Genomic DNA, 17251 nt, shown 5'->3' with positions numbered 1-17251 from the left:
TTATAACGCACAACGCTATGCCATACATATTACAATCTGGGATCCATATCTTTGTCACAGTGCATATGCAACGTTACACTCCCCAGCACATATTTTATATTACAACTTTAGAGACTAGTTAGGTTACACAACACTGCCCTGTGCATATTACACTCCAAGGCGCATATCGCATAGCACGCGCTAGTGCCTCTGCTATCTCGCGCTCTCCAATGAATCTGTCATTGCGCACAATGTATTGCATATTATATTTCACGCCCCGGTTCATCTTATATCACACTTTTTGGTGCATAGTTTATACCATATACTATATCTAGTTTTCATTTTCAATCGTGCTTTCAGGACTATGTTCTATATAACACTGCGTCCACCTACCCTTTTCACGGGCATTACATTTTGAGAGGGGGGGGGGGGGGTGGAGGGTCAGGGGGTGTTTCTGCCAAGTGAGCCTGGAGTCACAGTCACAAAAGTAGTTCGCACAGACACACATTTTAAAAACAATAAAGTTCCTAATACCCACCTTCTCTGAACAGTTAGCTTGCTGCCCCATCCACCTCCTCCCTATCCTCTGTTGTCTGAATCCATGGACTAGCCTCCTCCCTCCTGCCATGCATGGTCTGATGTGCTGCCACTGCCCTCCATTTAGCATGATGTACCAGTCCACTCCTCCTGCCCTCCATTGCCCAATTCTATGGCCCATCATTGACCTTCTGCTTAGCCTCTGTGCTTAGCTTGCTGCCCCTATTCTCCTTCCCCCTGCCCTCCGATGTCTTTGTGCATGCCCCTGCTCCATCCTTTGTGCCCACCATGTTCCATGGACCTGCCACTCCTATCTACTCTGAGTGTTCTGTTGGGCTGCCACACCCCTCCCACCTGCCTAGCATTGTCAGATTACTGTAACCTGTCCCTGCCACCTCCACCCTGCCTGTCCACATGCCATGCCCCTATCCCCTTGCTCCTGTCCTCCATGGTCCATTTTACTGCCACACCCTTCTGCCCTCCCTGGTCTGTTGTGCTGCAACTGCTCCTCCTGCCTGCCCCGCGTGGTCTGTTGTGAGGCCCCTTCCCCTGAACTCTCTTGTCTGTGCCCAGGCCCTGACCCTCCCTTCTACCTCCATGGTCCTTTGTGCATGCCCCTGCACCCTCCTTCTTGCCCATCATAGCCATTGTGCTGCCACTAACCCTCCTGCTTGCCATGCATGATCTTCTGTGCTGCCATGGCCCCTCCCACCTTCCCTGTGTGGTCAGCTAGCTGCCCCTGACCCCCTCCCACCTTCCCTCCATGGTCTGTGTGTATGCCATCATAGTCTCATTTTTGCTCTCCATGGTGTGTCTTGTTTCTAGTGCCCATCCTGCCCATCCTGCCTGACCTCCATGGTCATCTTGCTGCCCCTGCCCTGCCCCCTTGCCCCCAGCCCCCTGTTTCCATGTGCAGACCCCTATTCCCTCCCTCCTGGCTTGTCTGTTCCATTGTAATGCCCCTGATCCGTCCCTCCTGCCCTTTATGGTCTGTTATGCTGCAGCTTTCTCTCATGTCTGATCATTATGGTCAGCTAGCTACCATTGCCTCTTTCCCCTCTCTGTTGTCCATGTGCATGGTCCTGTCCCCTCCCGATTGCTTTCTATGGATTGTTGTGCTGCACTCCTGTCCCGCATGCCCTGTCTGGTGTATTGTGCTGCTGCAAACCCTGATGCCTGTCCTGTAGGGTCAGTTTGGTGCACCTCTCCATGTCCCTCCTGTCCTCTGTTATCCGAGTCCATGTCCCTACCCCAATTCCTCCTGCCTACCATGATCCAATGTACCATACTTGCGAACATTTTGAACTTGGTAAGAGGGAGGTTTTGAAAAAAAACTGGGGTATTGATTTTCCCCTTTGAGTTACATTGAAAAAGAGGAGATTGTAGACAGGAGACAGATCAAATAAAGCCCATTTGAGCTTAAAAACATTGGACGTTTTCTGGCTGAAACGAGTCTGTTGGCATGAATGGTTGTACTACCACTGCCTCTTCCTTCTGCCCACAATGGTCTATTATATTGCCACAGCCTCTCTTGCCAGTCCTGTATTGTTGGTTTGTTGCCCCTGCCCCCCTTTCCACTGCCCTCCATAGTCTGTTGTGCTGCCACTGCCCTTCCTGCCTGGCCACTGTGGTCAAATTGTTGCCTCTGCACTCTCCTACCTGCCTTCAATTTTCAGAGTCCGTGCCCCTGGCCACTGCCTCTCAACAGTATCCCAATGAACAACTAGATTGCTAACATTCTATATTTATTACAAAAGTGTGGAACGCCTGACGTCATCTTGATGTAATCAAAACTGTAATACCTAGAGCATTTCCTTTAGAAATTACATATATGAGAGGGTCTTATTTGCATCAAAATTATGGTTAGTGCTCTAAAAAACTAAAATGAGGACATATTTTCTGAGTTTTCAAATAGCGACAAAGAACTTTTAAATTATTTGTAATCTTTATGTTTTTTTATCCAGTTGACCACTTGATTAAATGTTGCATTTAGGGGAGAGGATGTGGTGTTACTTCCAGAGCTGCAGACTTTGCAACTTGGGGAACCAGGTTGGAGTTTCTGCTTCAGCTGAACATTCTGTGATTCTGGTCAAATCACTTAATCTCCCCATGTCTACAACCAAAATGAATTTGATCTTGTGTGATGTAACCAATGCTCATGTAAAGCACTCCAATACCTGACAAGTCTGTACTATATAAAACTGCAAATACACAAAAAATAAGTGTTTTGCACACTTCTGTCATTGGGCTACATGTGGGCTACATCTGGGTGATATTTGTGCTGCATTTGGGCTCTTTTATCTCTGGTGGCCATCTTGGGAGATTTATTTGTTATGAAGTTTCCTAATTTACTCATTTACTGCAGTCTCCTCAGTAGGAAATGCTTTCAGTTTTTTACTTTGATTCCATCAAGAAGGTATTCAGATATGTCACACATTTGCCAGAAATTCTGAATGTTAGCACTCTAATTGCTCATTAGATCATTGTAGTAAAGCTACTGCTCACCACGGAAGTCTGCTGCTAGTATTAAAAGTGCATGTTTCAGTCTGCATATCAGAATATTTTAATGAAATAGAAGAGGATTTGAGAAGTCACTCAAAATGTGCCCTAATTTTTCTTTCTGCAGCACTAATTATAATTTCTATGGCAAAATGAACCCCCTCATTGTGTTCCTTTTTAAATTAAATGTTTTAAGTGTTACCAGTTTATTCCAATCAAGATGGCTTCAGGTGTGCCATACTTTTGTCATAAGTAAGACAGTAAGCACTCTAGTTGTTCTTAAGAACACTCTGGGACATTCTGTCATTGGGCTATACTTGGGCTACATCTGGGTGATATTTGGGCTACATTTGGGCTCTTTTGTCTCTGGTGACCATTTTGGGAGATTTATTTGTTATCAAGTTTCCTAATTTCCTCATTTACTGCAGTCTCCTCAGTAGGAAACACTTTCAGTTTTTTATTTTGGTTCCATCAAGAAGGCATTCAGACGTGTCACACATTTGCCATAAATTCTGAATGTTAGCACTCTAGTTGCTCATTAGATCACTGTAGTAAAGCTACTGCTCACCAGGGAAGTCTGCTGCTGGTATTCAAAGTGCATGTTTCAGTCTGCATGTCAGAATTTTTTATGTGCCCTAATTTTTCTTTCTGCAGCACTAATCATAATTTCTATGGCAAAATGAATCCCCTCATTTTGCTCCTTTGCAAATTAAATGTTTTAAGTTTTACCACTTTACTCCAATCAAGATGGCTTCAGGTGTGCCATACTTTTGTCATAAGTAAGACTGTTAGCGCTCTAGTTGTTCGTTAGAACACTCCGGGACATTCTGTCATTGGGCTATACTTGGGCTACATCTGGGTGATATTTGGGCTACATTTGGGCTCTTTTGTCTCTGTGGCCATCTTGGGATATTTATTTGTTATGAAGTTTCCAAATTTCCTCATTTACTGCAGTCTCCTCAGTAGGAGATACTTTCAGTTTTTTACTTTGGTTCCATCAAGAAGGCATTCAGATGTTTCACACATTTGCCATAAATTCTGAATGTTAGCACTCTAGTTGCTCATTAGATCACTGTAGTAAAGCTACTGCTCACCAGGGAAGTCTGCTGCTGGTATTCCAAGTGCATGTTTCAGTCTGCATGTCAGAATTTTTTTATGAAATAGAAGAGGATTTGAGAAGTCAAAATGTGCCCTAATTTTTCTTTCTGCAGCACTAATCATAATTTCTATGGCAAAATGAACCCCCTCATTTTGTTCCTTTGTAAATTAAATGTTTTAAGTGTTACCACTTTATTCCAATCAAGATGGCTTCAGGTGTGCCATACTTTTGTCATAAGTAAGACTGTTAGCACTCTAGTTGTTCGTTAGAACACTCTGGGACATTCTGTCATTGGGCTATACTTGGGCTACATCTGGGTGATATTTGTGCTACATTTGGGCTCTTTTGTCTCTGGTGGCCATTTTGGGAGACTTATTTGTTATGAAGTTTCCTAATTTCCTCATTTACTACAGTCTCCTCAGTAGGAAATACTTTCAGTTTTTTACTTTGATTCCATCAAGAAGTCATTCAGATGTGTCACACATTTGCCATAAATTCAGAATGTTAGCACTCTAGTTGCTTATTAGATCACTGTAGTAAAGCTACTGCTCACCAGGGAAGTCTGCTGCTGGTATTGAAATTGCATGTTTCAGTCTGCATGTCAGAATTTTTTAATGAAATAGAAGAGGATTTGAGAAGTCACTCAAAATGTGCCCTAATTTTTCTTTCTGCAGCACTAATCATACTTTCTATGGCCAAATGAACCCCCTCATGTTGTTCCTTTTTAAATTAAATGTTTTAAGAGTTACCACTTTATTCCAATCAAGATGGCTTCAGGTGTGCAATACGTTTGTCATAAGTAGGACTGTTAGCGCCCTAGTTGTTCTTTAGAACACTCTGGGAATCTGCAGTAGAACACAAAGGAATCAACTGACAGTCTCTGCCCTTGTTGGATGTACATGTTTTACTGAGAATGTCAGACTTCATTCTCACATGACTGAGAAAGATGATGTGAATTTACAGAAAATATGCTCTCAGTTTAGCTTATAGATCACCTTCCAAACCTCTGTGGGAAAAGCATGAGAAAATAGTTTTCTCTCAAACATGATTCATGATATCACAGCAGAAGGCTTTTTCACATGGTAAAATCACCTTAGAACACACCACAATTCCTAAAATGAGTATGGTACCATCAACAAATGATTTATAATGTAACTAAAGTCTTAAAACCTTCTATTAACTGCAATGCTTTTTAATGAGGTGCTATCATGTATATTGGTCCCAAGATGGCTGCCAACACTTCTTGGATGAAGTACTGACAGCCAATCAGATCTCACGATGAGATGTGTGGTTAGGCTCCGCCCAGATATATCTATCTTTTTAACTCAAATTTTCTCAGGAACTACTGAACGGATTTACACCATTTAAGCAAAAGGCATGAGTCTGAACTGAGGACTACCTCTTTGTCAAATTTGGTGTAATTCCGTTCAGCAGTTCGGGCTGTAGCTTCGTCAACAGGTCCTATGGGAAAATGCATGGGGAAAACGCGTTTTGGGACCCCCCTTTTTTCTCGGCCCCCGCTTGACGAATCACCGTGAAATTTTCAGGATACGAGCGGACCGGAGCTGGCCAAATGTTTGGAAAAGTTCGCGAAGATTCGTCAATCGGCGCCAACGTTATTCCAAATAGAATGTTGCGGATTTCCTATGGAAAATAGGTCCTAACTATAACTACCTACTGGCGACTGCCAGTAGGTAATATATATATATATATATATAAATATATATATGTATATATATATACACCCAATGCTAATCTTCATAAAAATTAGCGGGACACTTGCTCCGGGTAAAACAAAGGATTTATTGAGCACAAATCCAGCGCTGTCCTTTCAGTCCGTGAAACGCTTGGGCAGACGCGTTTCTGGCCGGAAATGGCCGTCATCAGTGCCGGTTTCACGGGTAGGTTCGTGTTTCTGGGACTCAAAGACCACTCCTTATAAAATGGTCTCTCGGCTCCTCCTCCATAGGCAGGTGTGTTAAATGCGCTGTACGGCTCCAGGCACAATGCATGATGGTACATGCAGTCTTTCGTAGTTCCTCATTACAGTGAAGTGGAACTCCCAGCATCAATCATGCTACCAAATACATGGCGTCGGACTGCATACCACCACAGAATTCCCGGATGTGATAGTCCCGCTCACACCTTTGTTTAAACCCTTATCAGACAGCTCTATGCTGCCTCCTCTCTCCCCTTGCAAAAATAATCACCCAATGGTAATGTCTCTGCTCGGGGGGGCACCGCGATGTACCCTACGTACTCCAACCAGCATTTGCTAATATTCGCGGGGCTCCAGAACGAGAGGGCGTGTCCCAATGCCGGTATTAGCAAAACCGGCTAAATATACACCCAATGCTAATCTTCATAAAAATTAGCGGGACACTTGCTCCGGGTAAAACAAAGGATTTATTGAGCACAAATCCAGCGCTGTCCTTTCAGTCCGTGAAACGCTTGGGCAGACGCGTTTCTGGCCGGAAATGGCCGTCATCAGTGCTGGTTTCACAGGTAGGTTCGTGTTTCTGGGACTCAAAGACCACTCCTTATAAAATGGTCTCTCGGCTCCTCCTCCATAGGCAGGTGTGTTAAATGCGCTGTACGGCTCCAGGCACAATGCATGATGGTACATGCAGCCTTTCGTAGTTCCTCATTACAGTGAAGTGGAACTCCCAGCATCAATCATGCTACCAAATACATGGCGTCGGACTGCATACCACCACAGAATTCCCGGATGTGATAGTCCCGCTCACACCTTGGTTTAAACCCTTATCAGGCAGCTCTATGCTGCCTCCTCTCTCCCCTTGCGAAAATAATCACCCAATGGTAATGTCTCTGCTCGGGGGGGCACCGCGATGTACCCTACGTACTCCAACCAGCATTTGCTAATATTCGCGGGGCTCCAGAACGAGAGGGCGTGTCCCAATGCCGGTATTAGCAAAACCGGCTAAATATACACCCAATGCTAATCTTCATATTCTATTTATATATATATATATATATATATATATATATATATATATATATATATATATATATATATATATATATATATATATATTATCTACTGGCGGTCGCCAGTAGATAGTTATAGTTAGGACCGTGTTTCCATAGGAAATCTGAAAATTCTATTTTGAATAACTTTGGCGCCGGTTGACGAATCCTCGTGAAATTTTCTAAACTAATGGGGCGCTCCGCTCAGCTCCTACCCTGAAAGTCTCGGGGCGTTTCGTCAAGTGGGGGCCGAGAAAAAAGGGGGGTCCCAAAACGCGTTTTCCCCATGCATTTTCTCATAGGACCTTTAGTCGAAGGTACAGCCCGAACGGCTGAACAGAATTACTTGAAATTTGGCAGAGAGGTAGTCCTCAGGTCAGGGAAGTGCCTTTTGCAGGTCTGGTGTCAATCTGTTCAGTAGTTCCTGAGAAAATAGCATTTAAAAGCATATAAATATTTATAAGCGCGTACCGTGCGCGCACCGTGCGCGCACCGTGCGCGCACCGTGCGAGCACCGTGCGCGCACCGTGCGAGCACCGTGCGAGCACCCTAACTTGCGCGAGCGTAATTCTGATTGGTGGTTACATGTTAGTCAACGTTCGAATCGGTCGAAATCAGAAAGTGTCGGCCGCCATTTTGTTTGTTTTCAGTGCGAGAGTGAAAAAGGAAGGTGGCGAACGTGAAAAGGGGGCAGGGTAGAGAGTTCCTGACCCCCTAGCCTTTGTCAGGGGGTCCCTGAAGGACCCCGAAGGCAGAAAAAAAAAAAGTGATTTTTTTAAAAAAAAATCGCGGGGGTGCGCACGGTGAAAAACCAAAAAAAAAAAATTTTAATACGTAGTTTATTGTAAAATAAATATATAAAAAAAATAATAATACATACATAACTTAGCATTTAAAAAACTGTACAAATTCACTGAAAAAACCATAGGTTTCATACACTTTATAGTTAGGAATTAGCATTTAAAAACCTTGCAAATTCACTTAAAAAACCATAGGTTTCACACATGTTATAGTTAGGTGGATATTTCACTCGTAAAAAACCAATGAAATTCCCCCGTTATAGTTAGTTCAGATAACTATAACTCACGCGACCGCCACTCAATCACAAGAATGATGTCATCAGTGATGTCATGAGTGATGTCACTGACCATGTCATGAGTGATGTAATATGTGACGTCATCAGCAGTGCATTGCGGGCGCGCGAGTTATAGTTATCTGAACTAACTATAACGGGGGAATTTCATTGGTTTTTTACGAGTGAAATATCCACCTAACTATAACATGTGTGAAACCTATGGTTTTTTAAGTGAATATATATATATATATATATATATAATTTAAAAATCTAAATGATTTAATGTATGTATTATTATATCCTAAAGGGTGTTATATGAATCCCCTGCGACTTATTTTCTATGGGATTGAGTTGTGTTACCCCTGAGTAGTCATGTGTGGTGCTTGACTTACTCCATGTCTGAGCTGGAGTACATTAACTTATTTACTACTGTTTTTGGAAAAATATGGCTGTAGTAACTTGTAGAAGTGTAGTTTGTGAATAGCAATGGGCTTACTCTTTTGTGGGTGAGAGTTAGTATTTGCATGTCCCTTCCTACCTCCCCTACCAGGAGTGGCTCCTCTGCTAAGGCAGAGGAGCATTGCCCTTCTGCTTTAAGGCAGTGCAGAGGCAAAAGAGAATGATAATAACGAAATGCGTTATTATCATTTTCTTTTTCCTTTCCTCAGGGCAGGGCTGGCCAGAACAGAAGCCACGGGAGGAGTGGTTTGCCCACTCAAAGTGCACATGAATGTTTGACCGGCCCTCTCGGGCCAGCCAAACATTCATGCACACTTTGCATGTTCCTTACCAGGCTGCATTACACAGCCTGGTGGGGAACCACAGTGCTCAGACAAATCGCAACGTTGTGATTGGCTTAGGGGAACTTAGGGCATTGCATCGTTGTGATTTGGTTAGGGACCCTGGGAATCCGGGTGCTTGCCCTGCAACGATGAGACTGGAGAGGCTGCAGAGAGGCGGTGGCTCAAGCAGTAGGTAAGTCTTATTCTTTTTGGTTAATTTCTTTATTTTGTAGCTCATCCCCCCACACCTCCCCTCACCCCCCTGCCACCGTTCCCTACCAGCCGTCACTGCCACCTACTTTCCCCACCCTAAACCCCACCCATTTTCCAACTACTCCACCTTGTCCTTCCCACATTTACTACCAAAACATATATGTACATGTGCTGAGATCTCGGCACAGAAAAGAAAGGTGTGGCAGAGGTAGGTTAGTGAATAGCATTTTGGAGTACATGAGTAGTACTACTTTCAGTTCTACAAAATGCAGTTTGTGAAACAGGTCCAATGTGTGGATTCAAGTGTTCAAAAAGGGTCTTTGGAAATCAGGTTCTACATATTTAAGGGTCCTTGATTGACATGCACTTTGTGTTTCACCCGGAACCGCTGTTTTGCACAGTCATTAAAAGATAAAAGAGTGAATGTCCAGCAAAGATATTTCAGCCCGGAATTTAAAACTAATTGCCAATGAATGCTCTGATCCGTATGCATTATGCTGCAATAGTGCATAGAATGACTTATTCATTCCTGCATTTAATTTCTACTTTAAAGTCGGCAGAATTTCTTGGAATCAGTATCACAATTGCCCTTCAATTACACTGCAGTATCCAAACCAGAATTAAAAAAAATAGGTTTACCTGATCAACTAATGAAATCGAAGACTCTGTGACAGACAGACAACACAACTCTTCAGTTCCTGCCATAACAAATTCACTTCAACATTTCAACTCAATGAGGGCCTCATATTGTTATGCTATGTCATGTGTATTTGTATAGTGCGCATAATAATAATAATAAAGCTTCTTCTAGAGCGCAAGGTCTAGGGCCTGGCCTACCAAGGCTGGAGCACAGTACTATGGGGAGCTAAGGCTCACCCCGAAACTAATCTAAGGTGAACTAAACAGCCAGGTTTTGAGGCTGTTCCAAAACATCATTTCAGATGGTTCCGCTTTCAAATGGATGGAAAGGAGTTCCAAATCTTAGTTGCCAAATAGCCGCAAGAGGGGGCACCTAGCCTGGGCCTAAAAACACGGGGTACCAACACTAGGTTGGCTCTCGTGGATCTCAGACTGCATGAAGGAATACAGGGTTGTACTATTGGGAGTGAATATTTGGGGACCTTGTTATTGAGCATTTTGTGACAATAACACATGGTTTTAAAGATAATTCCTTTATCTAATAGGAGCCAGTGAAGAGTGGCATGGGCAGCAGTAAAAGATGCCCTTCTGGAAAGATTCAGTACCAAACTTGCAGCCACGTTTTGGCCTCTTTGGAGTTTTTTCAAGCTCCCTTTTGCTACTTCAAGAATTAGGACATTACAGTAGTCTAACTGTGAGGTTACCAAGGTGTAAACTATGGGTTTTCTTGACGGTTTAGGGAGCAGCTCCGAAATCTTTCTCTTGGTTTTAAGGGTCCTGAAACATTTCCCGGCAACACTGCTTTACTGACTCTCAAAGGACAATTTAGGGTTGAACCATACACCCAAATGTTTAGCTTTGGATTTTATGACAGGAGTCTGGTCCAGAGCATCAGGCCACCAAACAGACATCCAGATGGAAGGGGATTTGCCAACGATGAGGACCTCCGTTTTATTAGCATTAAGCTTCAGACAGCTGTTAGCCATGCAAGTAGCCAGTCCCACTAGAGAGGATTTAAACTGCATTGTTGCATCATCTCCTGCTTGGTAGAGTTTCACAATTAACCGAGTATCATCGGCATATGACACAAGTTTCACACTGAGTCTCTCAATGATCTCGGCTAAGGGGCGAATATTTAGATTGAATAAAGTTGGGATTAAAATGGATCCCTGCAGCACTCCTTGTGTTAGTGGTAGTATCTCTGACAAAAAAGGTCTTTGGGCAAATTGGAAAGTGCAATGTTTTAGGAACCATCATAGCGCATTACCTCCGACCCCACACCCCTCAAATCTTAGTATGAGTAGGCCGTGGGATACGGTGTTGAAGGTCGCGCTAAGGTCCAACAATATCAAAGCTGCAGTTTCTCCTCCATCTTTGCAGCGCCTCAAGGTTTCTGTGGCCATAGCAATAATGCTGGCTTACTGGAGTGAGATGCCCTAAATCCTGATTGAGAAGGATATAGCAGGTTATTAGATTAGATGAAGCTTGCACGTTGCTTATTCACATGTTTTTCAGTTATTTTGGCAAAGAAAGGGAGGAGTGAGATGGGTCTAAGATTTTCCAAACGCATAGAATCAGCTGTAAGTTTCTTCCATAGTGGAAGCACAGTTGCATGCTTCCATTTTTGAGGGACGTGTCCCAGTTGAAGTGACATTGCGAACCACTGCCGAAGGTCTGAGAGAATAGAGTTCATACCATGGATCAAGATGGGCAGGGCTGGGTCAAGGGGGGATCAAGGGGGATCCTGATTTAATTTGGATAAAGAGCCCTTTTAACTCAACTAAGGAGGGGGTTGTGAAATTTACAAGGCTGCTTTTATCGGCTGTATCTTTTGTTGTCACTGCGAAGCCACAACAATTCCTGGCCTCAGGTGGAAAAGTATTGTAGATCCTCACAACTTTGGTAGAAAAGAAGGCAGCAATTTTATTACAGCTTTCTCTAGAGTTACCATTGCAGAGATAAGTTCCAAAGATGACAAAGAGTTAAGTATTGAGAATAATTCTTTGGAATACTTTGGAAGACTCACACAGAAGGGTATCCTAGCTCTGAAGCAGGAATTGTATGGGCCAAACCAGGGTTGGGGCTATATGAAGAGCCAGGGTCTTCAGTCTCTTGTGGAATTCTGGAACTGAAGAGGAGGCTCTGATGTGCAGGAGCAGGTCATTACAGATTTTAGCAGTGACGAAGGAGAAGGCACGACTGCCAGTTCTGATTCTGCATATGTGTGTGGGGGGAGGGGGTGCGAGAAGGAGTCCAGCTGAGCAGAGGTGTCTGGTATGTTTGGGGAAGTTTATGCAGTTGTTCTGGTATGTGGAGCCAACGTTGTGTAAGGCTTTATTTGTGTGTGTGAGATGTTTGAAGAGGGCTCTATTGTGAGTTGGCAGTCAGTTAAGATCTTTGAGGTGCAGGGTGATGTGTGAGCAGGGTGTGAGGTTGAACGTGAGCCTGGCTGCTGTGTTTTGTGTGGTCTGGAGTCTTCTGCTCAATTGAGTGTTGATTACAGCATAGAGTGTGTTGCCGTAGTCCAGTTTGCTGGTGATGAGGGGTTGGGCGATGGTTCTGTCAATGTTAGTGGGGAGCCATTTGAATATCTTCTTTAGCATCTTCACTATGTGGAAGCAGGAGATGGAGACTGCATTCACTTGGCCGGTCATGGTGAGTTGGCTGGCGATTACTGTTCCAAGATTCTTTGTGTGGGTTGCTGGTAGGGGTGTGGGTCTGAGTTCAGAGGGACACTAGGTAGAGTTCCAGAGTGACGTGTCTTTGCCAGAGGTTACTGTTTCTGTCTTGTCTGTGCTGAGCTTGAGGTACTTGGTTTTCATCCATCTGGTGACTTCGTGTCATGTTGCCAGAGAAATTTGTCCAGATGTTTGGCGTCTTCTTGGAGAGGGAGAGTATGAGCTGGGTGTTCATCAGCATAGGATAGGATGTTGATTTTGTGGACGTGGATTATGAGGGCGAGTGGGGTCCTGTAGACTTTGAACAGAATGGGACTGAGTGAGCATCCTAGTGGAACTCCACAGATTAGGTTGACGGTGTCCAAGTTGAAGGGGGCCAGGCCAACCAGCTGGGTGCAGTCTGTCAGGAAGGAGTAAAACCAGTGAAGAGCAGGACCTTGGATGCTGGCTTCATTCAGTGGTTGGATTAGGATGGGGTAGGCGACGCTAGCGCATGCTGCAGAAATAACCAGTAGAATGGCCGCCGCAGAGTCCATGGTTATCCGCATGTCATCTGTGGTGGCGATTAGGGTGGTGGGGCATGAATCCAGATTGAGCAGTGTCAAGGAAGTGGTTGTTTGTGAGGTGGGTGTCTAGGCATCTGTATATCATTGTTTCTATTACTTTTGCCAGGTAAGGTAGCCGGGACATAGGCCAGTAGTTGGCTAACATCTTCGATCCACTAACCCAGATTTATGGACAAATGGAAGTTGGTGAACAAATCTAGATTACAAGAGGTTCTGGTACTGGGCAAGCATCTCAAAATAAGGTCCAATGCTTGTTGGACAGATAACCTTGGTTCTTTGACATCCCTTAGCCCAAGGTTAAGAGCCTGGGCATCTGATTTGAAGCACAGATCAATGCACTTGCAGGATAGTGTTTTGGGATATTGAGGTCTCTTAAAAAAATTCTTCATCTTCTTCCTGAAGCTGCCTAGAAAATAGTGGTCCAGGCTCTGATCATATCCAGATTGGACTACTGCAATGTTCTGTTGCTGAGTGTTACCCAATCGCGATTGAATAGGCTTCAACGCGTCCAGAATTCTTCAGCTCGGACATTGCTTAGGCTCCCAAGATGAGCCTCCATGAGCGCCACAGTGAAGAAACTACAATGGTTGCCAGTGAAACAGAGAATCACCTTTAAGGCCCTCTGTTACTGTTACAAAGCGCTTGTCTGCCAAGGCCCTGTTTACGTACAAGCTATGGTGAGCCCCTATGCCCCAGTCAGAAATCTGAGGTCGGCCGCGCCAGACTGGCCTCCTTCCTCAGATTTGGTGGTTGCTTCGGCTATTCCCCTCTGAATTAATCTTCAGGAAGAAACTGAAGACCTGGTTGTTTGGCTCCAGTTAATCCCCAATCTGTCCTGCTGCATCTCTTTTCCGTTCAGCATACTAGCGCTAGGACACTTCGTTAGCAGTAGCCAGGCGCTCTATAAATTGCATTATTATTATTACAAGTAGTGCAGATAATGATGTACTGCAATAACAAATTGTTTTCTCCATGCAGCTATTACAAGGAAAAGCATGTGGAAATGTGAACTGGTCAGCTAAACATTTCGGGCCAGATGTATGACCAAGATCATTGCGCATCGCAAATTGCAACTCTTTTGCGATGCGCAATTTGCGAGCCGCAATTTCCGATGTACACTGTTTGCGATTCCCAATGGGGTCACAAATTGCGAGGCTCATTAATATTAATGAGCCTCTCGCAATTTGCGAGCCCATTGGGAATGGTAGCCCTCCCAGGGATGGTGGCCTGCTTTTTAATAAAGCAGCTTTTTTTTTTTAAATGCAGCCCGTTTTCCTTAATGGAAAACGGGCTGCATTTAAAAATGAAACCTTTCAGTTTCATTTTTTTAAGGGCAGGCAGTGGTCTCTGAAACCACTGCCTGCTCTTAAAAAATATTTTTCAACATACTCACAAAGGGGAAGGGGTCCCCTGGGGACCCCTTACCCTTTGCAAGTGGGGACCCCTTCCCCTTTGTGAGTGGTTTACCACCTACTTGAAGTAGGTGGTAAACTGCGAGTGTTTTGCGGCCGCAAATGTGTCCTCAAAACACTAGTACATAGCATGTTGTCTCGCTATTAGGAAGGGACGCCCCTTCCTAATAGCGAGAGTCGCAAATGCTATTACCCTTTTTTGCGGCCGCAAACGGGAGTTTCTCCCGTTTGCAGCCGCAAAAAAGGGTCGTACATCTGGCCCCAAATCTCTTGTTGTTCCTGTCCATGTCTTTCAGAGGTATATTCATATTGCCAACCAGCCACACAGTAAAGGCTATGCCCTGGATTATTGGAGTTGGAAATTTATTTTCTTGAAGGTTTCCTCTGGCAATGGTGTGAGTTGAAAGCGCCTGTTGATTTAAAACGAAATTGTGTCTGCAAAAAAACCGAATGGCATCTATTAAAAAAGAATATTGTGCAAGTAAATATGATTCATTTATATGATTTCGCACAGCTGGATAGCAACCATCCAATGAACAGCGGGCAGGGTTTCCTTGCTGGCCTTGCATCGCCTCTCGCCCAGTGAGAATGAGTCACTTGCACAGGAAGTTCGGCGTCCTATTGCCAAATGTGCAGTTCAGCTTGAGCACCGCGAGACACACATTCGGATTAGTCAGCACACAAGAACAACCAGTCAGATGGCACTGTTCGTCTTAAACTATGTGCAATCCTGATTAGCCATTGCCTTAAAAAACATGTATATGTGGGTGTAGCACAAAATGCATTGAGTCAGCTGACAAGGTTAGGAGCACCAAGGAGGTGTCACATGTCCTACAAGTGGGAAATAAGCTCGATAAGTGCAAAGGAGAAGGTGCTCAAACGCCTTGAGCGCGGATAAACGCGAGGAAAACAGACACTACTTTGTAATTGTAATGGTGCCAGAGACAAAATGTACTTTGTTTTATCTAATGCCCGCATTTTCCCATTAAAATGTCATTAAAATATATTCAACTGAGCACTGTTTAAAAAGTGTCATAACAAATATGAAAAATAGGCATGTACAGGCAATCTGCAGTAGACTGCTGAAGGAGAGATATGATTCACTTTCTCTGAAAAGATTTTTTATGGTCATATTCAACCAAACACTGCAGTTTTATGGCCGTGAATGCAGTGTCGAAATGGTCCCTTATAACTCATTTTAAGCAGACAGCTGCAAGCACTGGGCCTCGTGTACGGGGAACTGGCGTAGGGCAGCGCCGCACGTCTTCTTGCTGGGCTGCCCTACACCACTGTGAAAGGACAGGAAGGCACCGTATTTATGAAATGCAGGGCATTCCTGCCGTTTCCCCAGTGGCGTAACGAAAGTTGAGGGGGCCCCCCTGCAAGGTACACGGAGGGGCCCCCGCTCCGGATTTAATCCTGAGGTCTCAGGCCTGAGTACTGTGCTGATGGGGTCCCCTGCAGCTCGCTGGACCCCGCACCGCAGGGGCCTGTGTTACACTCCTGGCCCCGTCACCTCGCCAGCCCTGCCCCGTCACAGCTCCTGCCCAGTCACAGCTCCTGCCCCGTCACTGCCCCTGCCCCTTCAGTCTCAGTGAACAACATTGGCAAATTACACAAGGCCGCAAGTTCCCCACAGTACTCTGTTTGGGGAAAGCTCCTCTGTAATCACCAACTATGATCTACTGGCTCCAAGTGAGTCACTGGCCTCTAAGGCACTCACTCACACGATATGCTAAAGGCAGACGGAGCATTGTCATTCAAAAGGGGATAATCAGTCTCAGTCAGAATGACAATGGGCCTGTCTACAGTGTGTGCAAGCTCAGTGAGGGGCTGCTGCAGCCTCTGGAGTTCAGCAGAGAAGTGCGACCTGGCCCCTGAGAACTTTTAATCTCCTGGCGCTTCTCAGGGGAATAGCACATCTCGCTGTAATTGATCTTCAAAATTACGGACAAAAGGCGTCCGTAAAAGGAATGATTACGGACAACGGACATGACACCAAAATGAGGGACGGTCCGTGAAACTTACGGACGGTTGGTCACTCTAACTCAGAGTTTACAAACTTTTCAAATAGCTCAGTTTGGAATGTTAATAAAGAAATAGGTCTGAAAGTAGAGAGGATAGTCATATCCACAGATTTTTTAATAAAAGCATGTTTCCATCTTGGCAGGAGTTCAGCAGAGGTCAGAGACTTATTACAAATTTCCGAAAGTTTCGGGGTCACAAGACCAATAGCAAAATGTAATAACCAGGGGGGATATTCACAAGGAAGTGGCGGAGAGAGGCGTTAGCCTTCTTGGCTTAACGCCTCTCTCCGCCACTTCGGAAACACAAGGCTGCACCATATTCACAAGGATATTGTGCAGCCTTGCGTTTCCCTCTGCGATGGCGCTAAGTTTCACAACTTAGCGCCAACGCAGGCACCTTTGCACCAGAGTGCAAGGGTGTCTGCAAGCAGGGAGGTTTGTTAATGTGCAGGAAGGTGTCCCTTCCTGCACATAAACCTAAAATGCCAGTTTGTAACTTACATGTGTGCTGCTTCATGCAGCACACACATAAGTTACAAAAGGGCATGTTTAAAAAAGGTTTGTTTATGTACAGGAAGGGATACCTTCCTGTACATAAACAAACCATGGCATTTTGCTTTTTCCATGTGTGCTGCACAAGGCAGCACTCATGGAAAAAGCAAAAACGAGGAGAAATAAAGCATTTCTCGTTGCGCCAACTTAAGACCAGGGTGTTCCTGGTCTTAATTTTGGAGCTACCTCCTATTTACGCTGCCCT

Source organism: Triturus cristatus, chromosome 2_1, assembly GCF_964204655.1.
Source record: "Triturus cristatus chromosome 2_1, aTriCri1.1, whole genome shotgun sequence".
Lineage (NCBI taxonomy): Eukaryota > Metazoa > Chordata > Amphibia > Caudata > Salamandridae > Triturus > Triturus cristatus.
Note: the sequence above shows the minus strand (reverse complement) of the source record.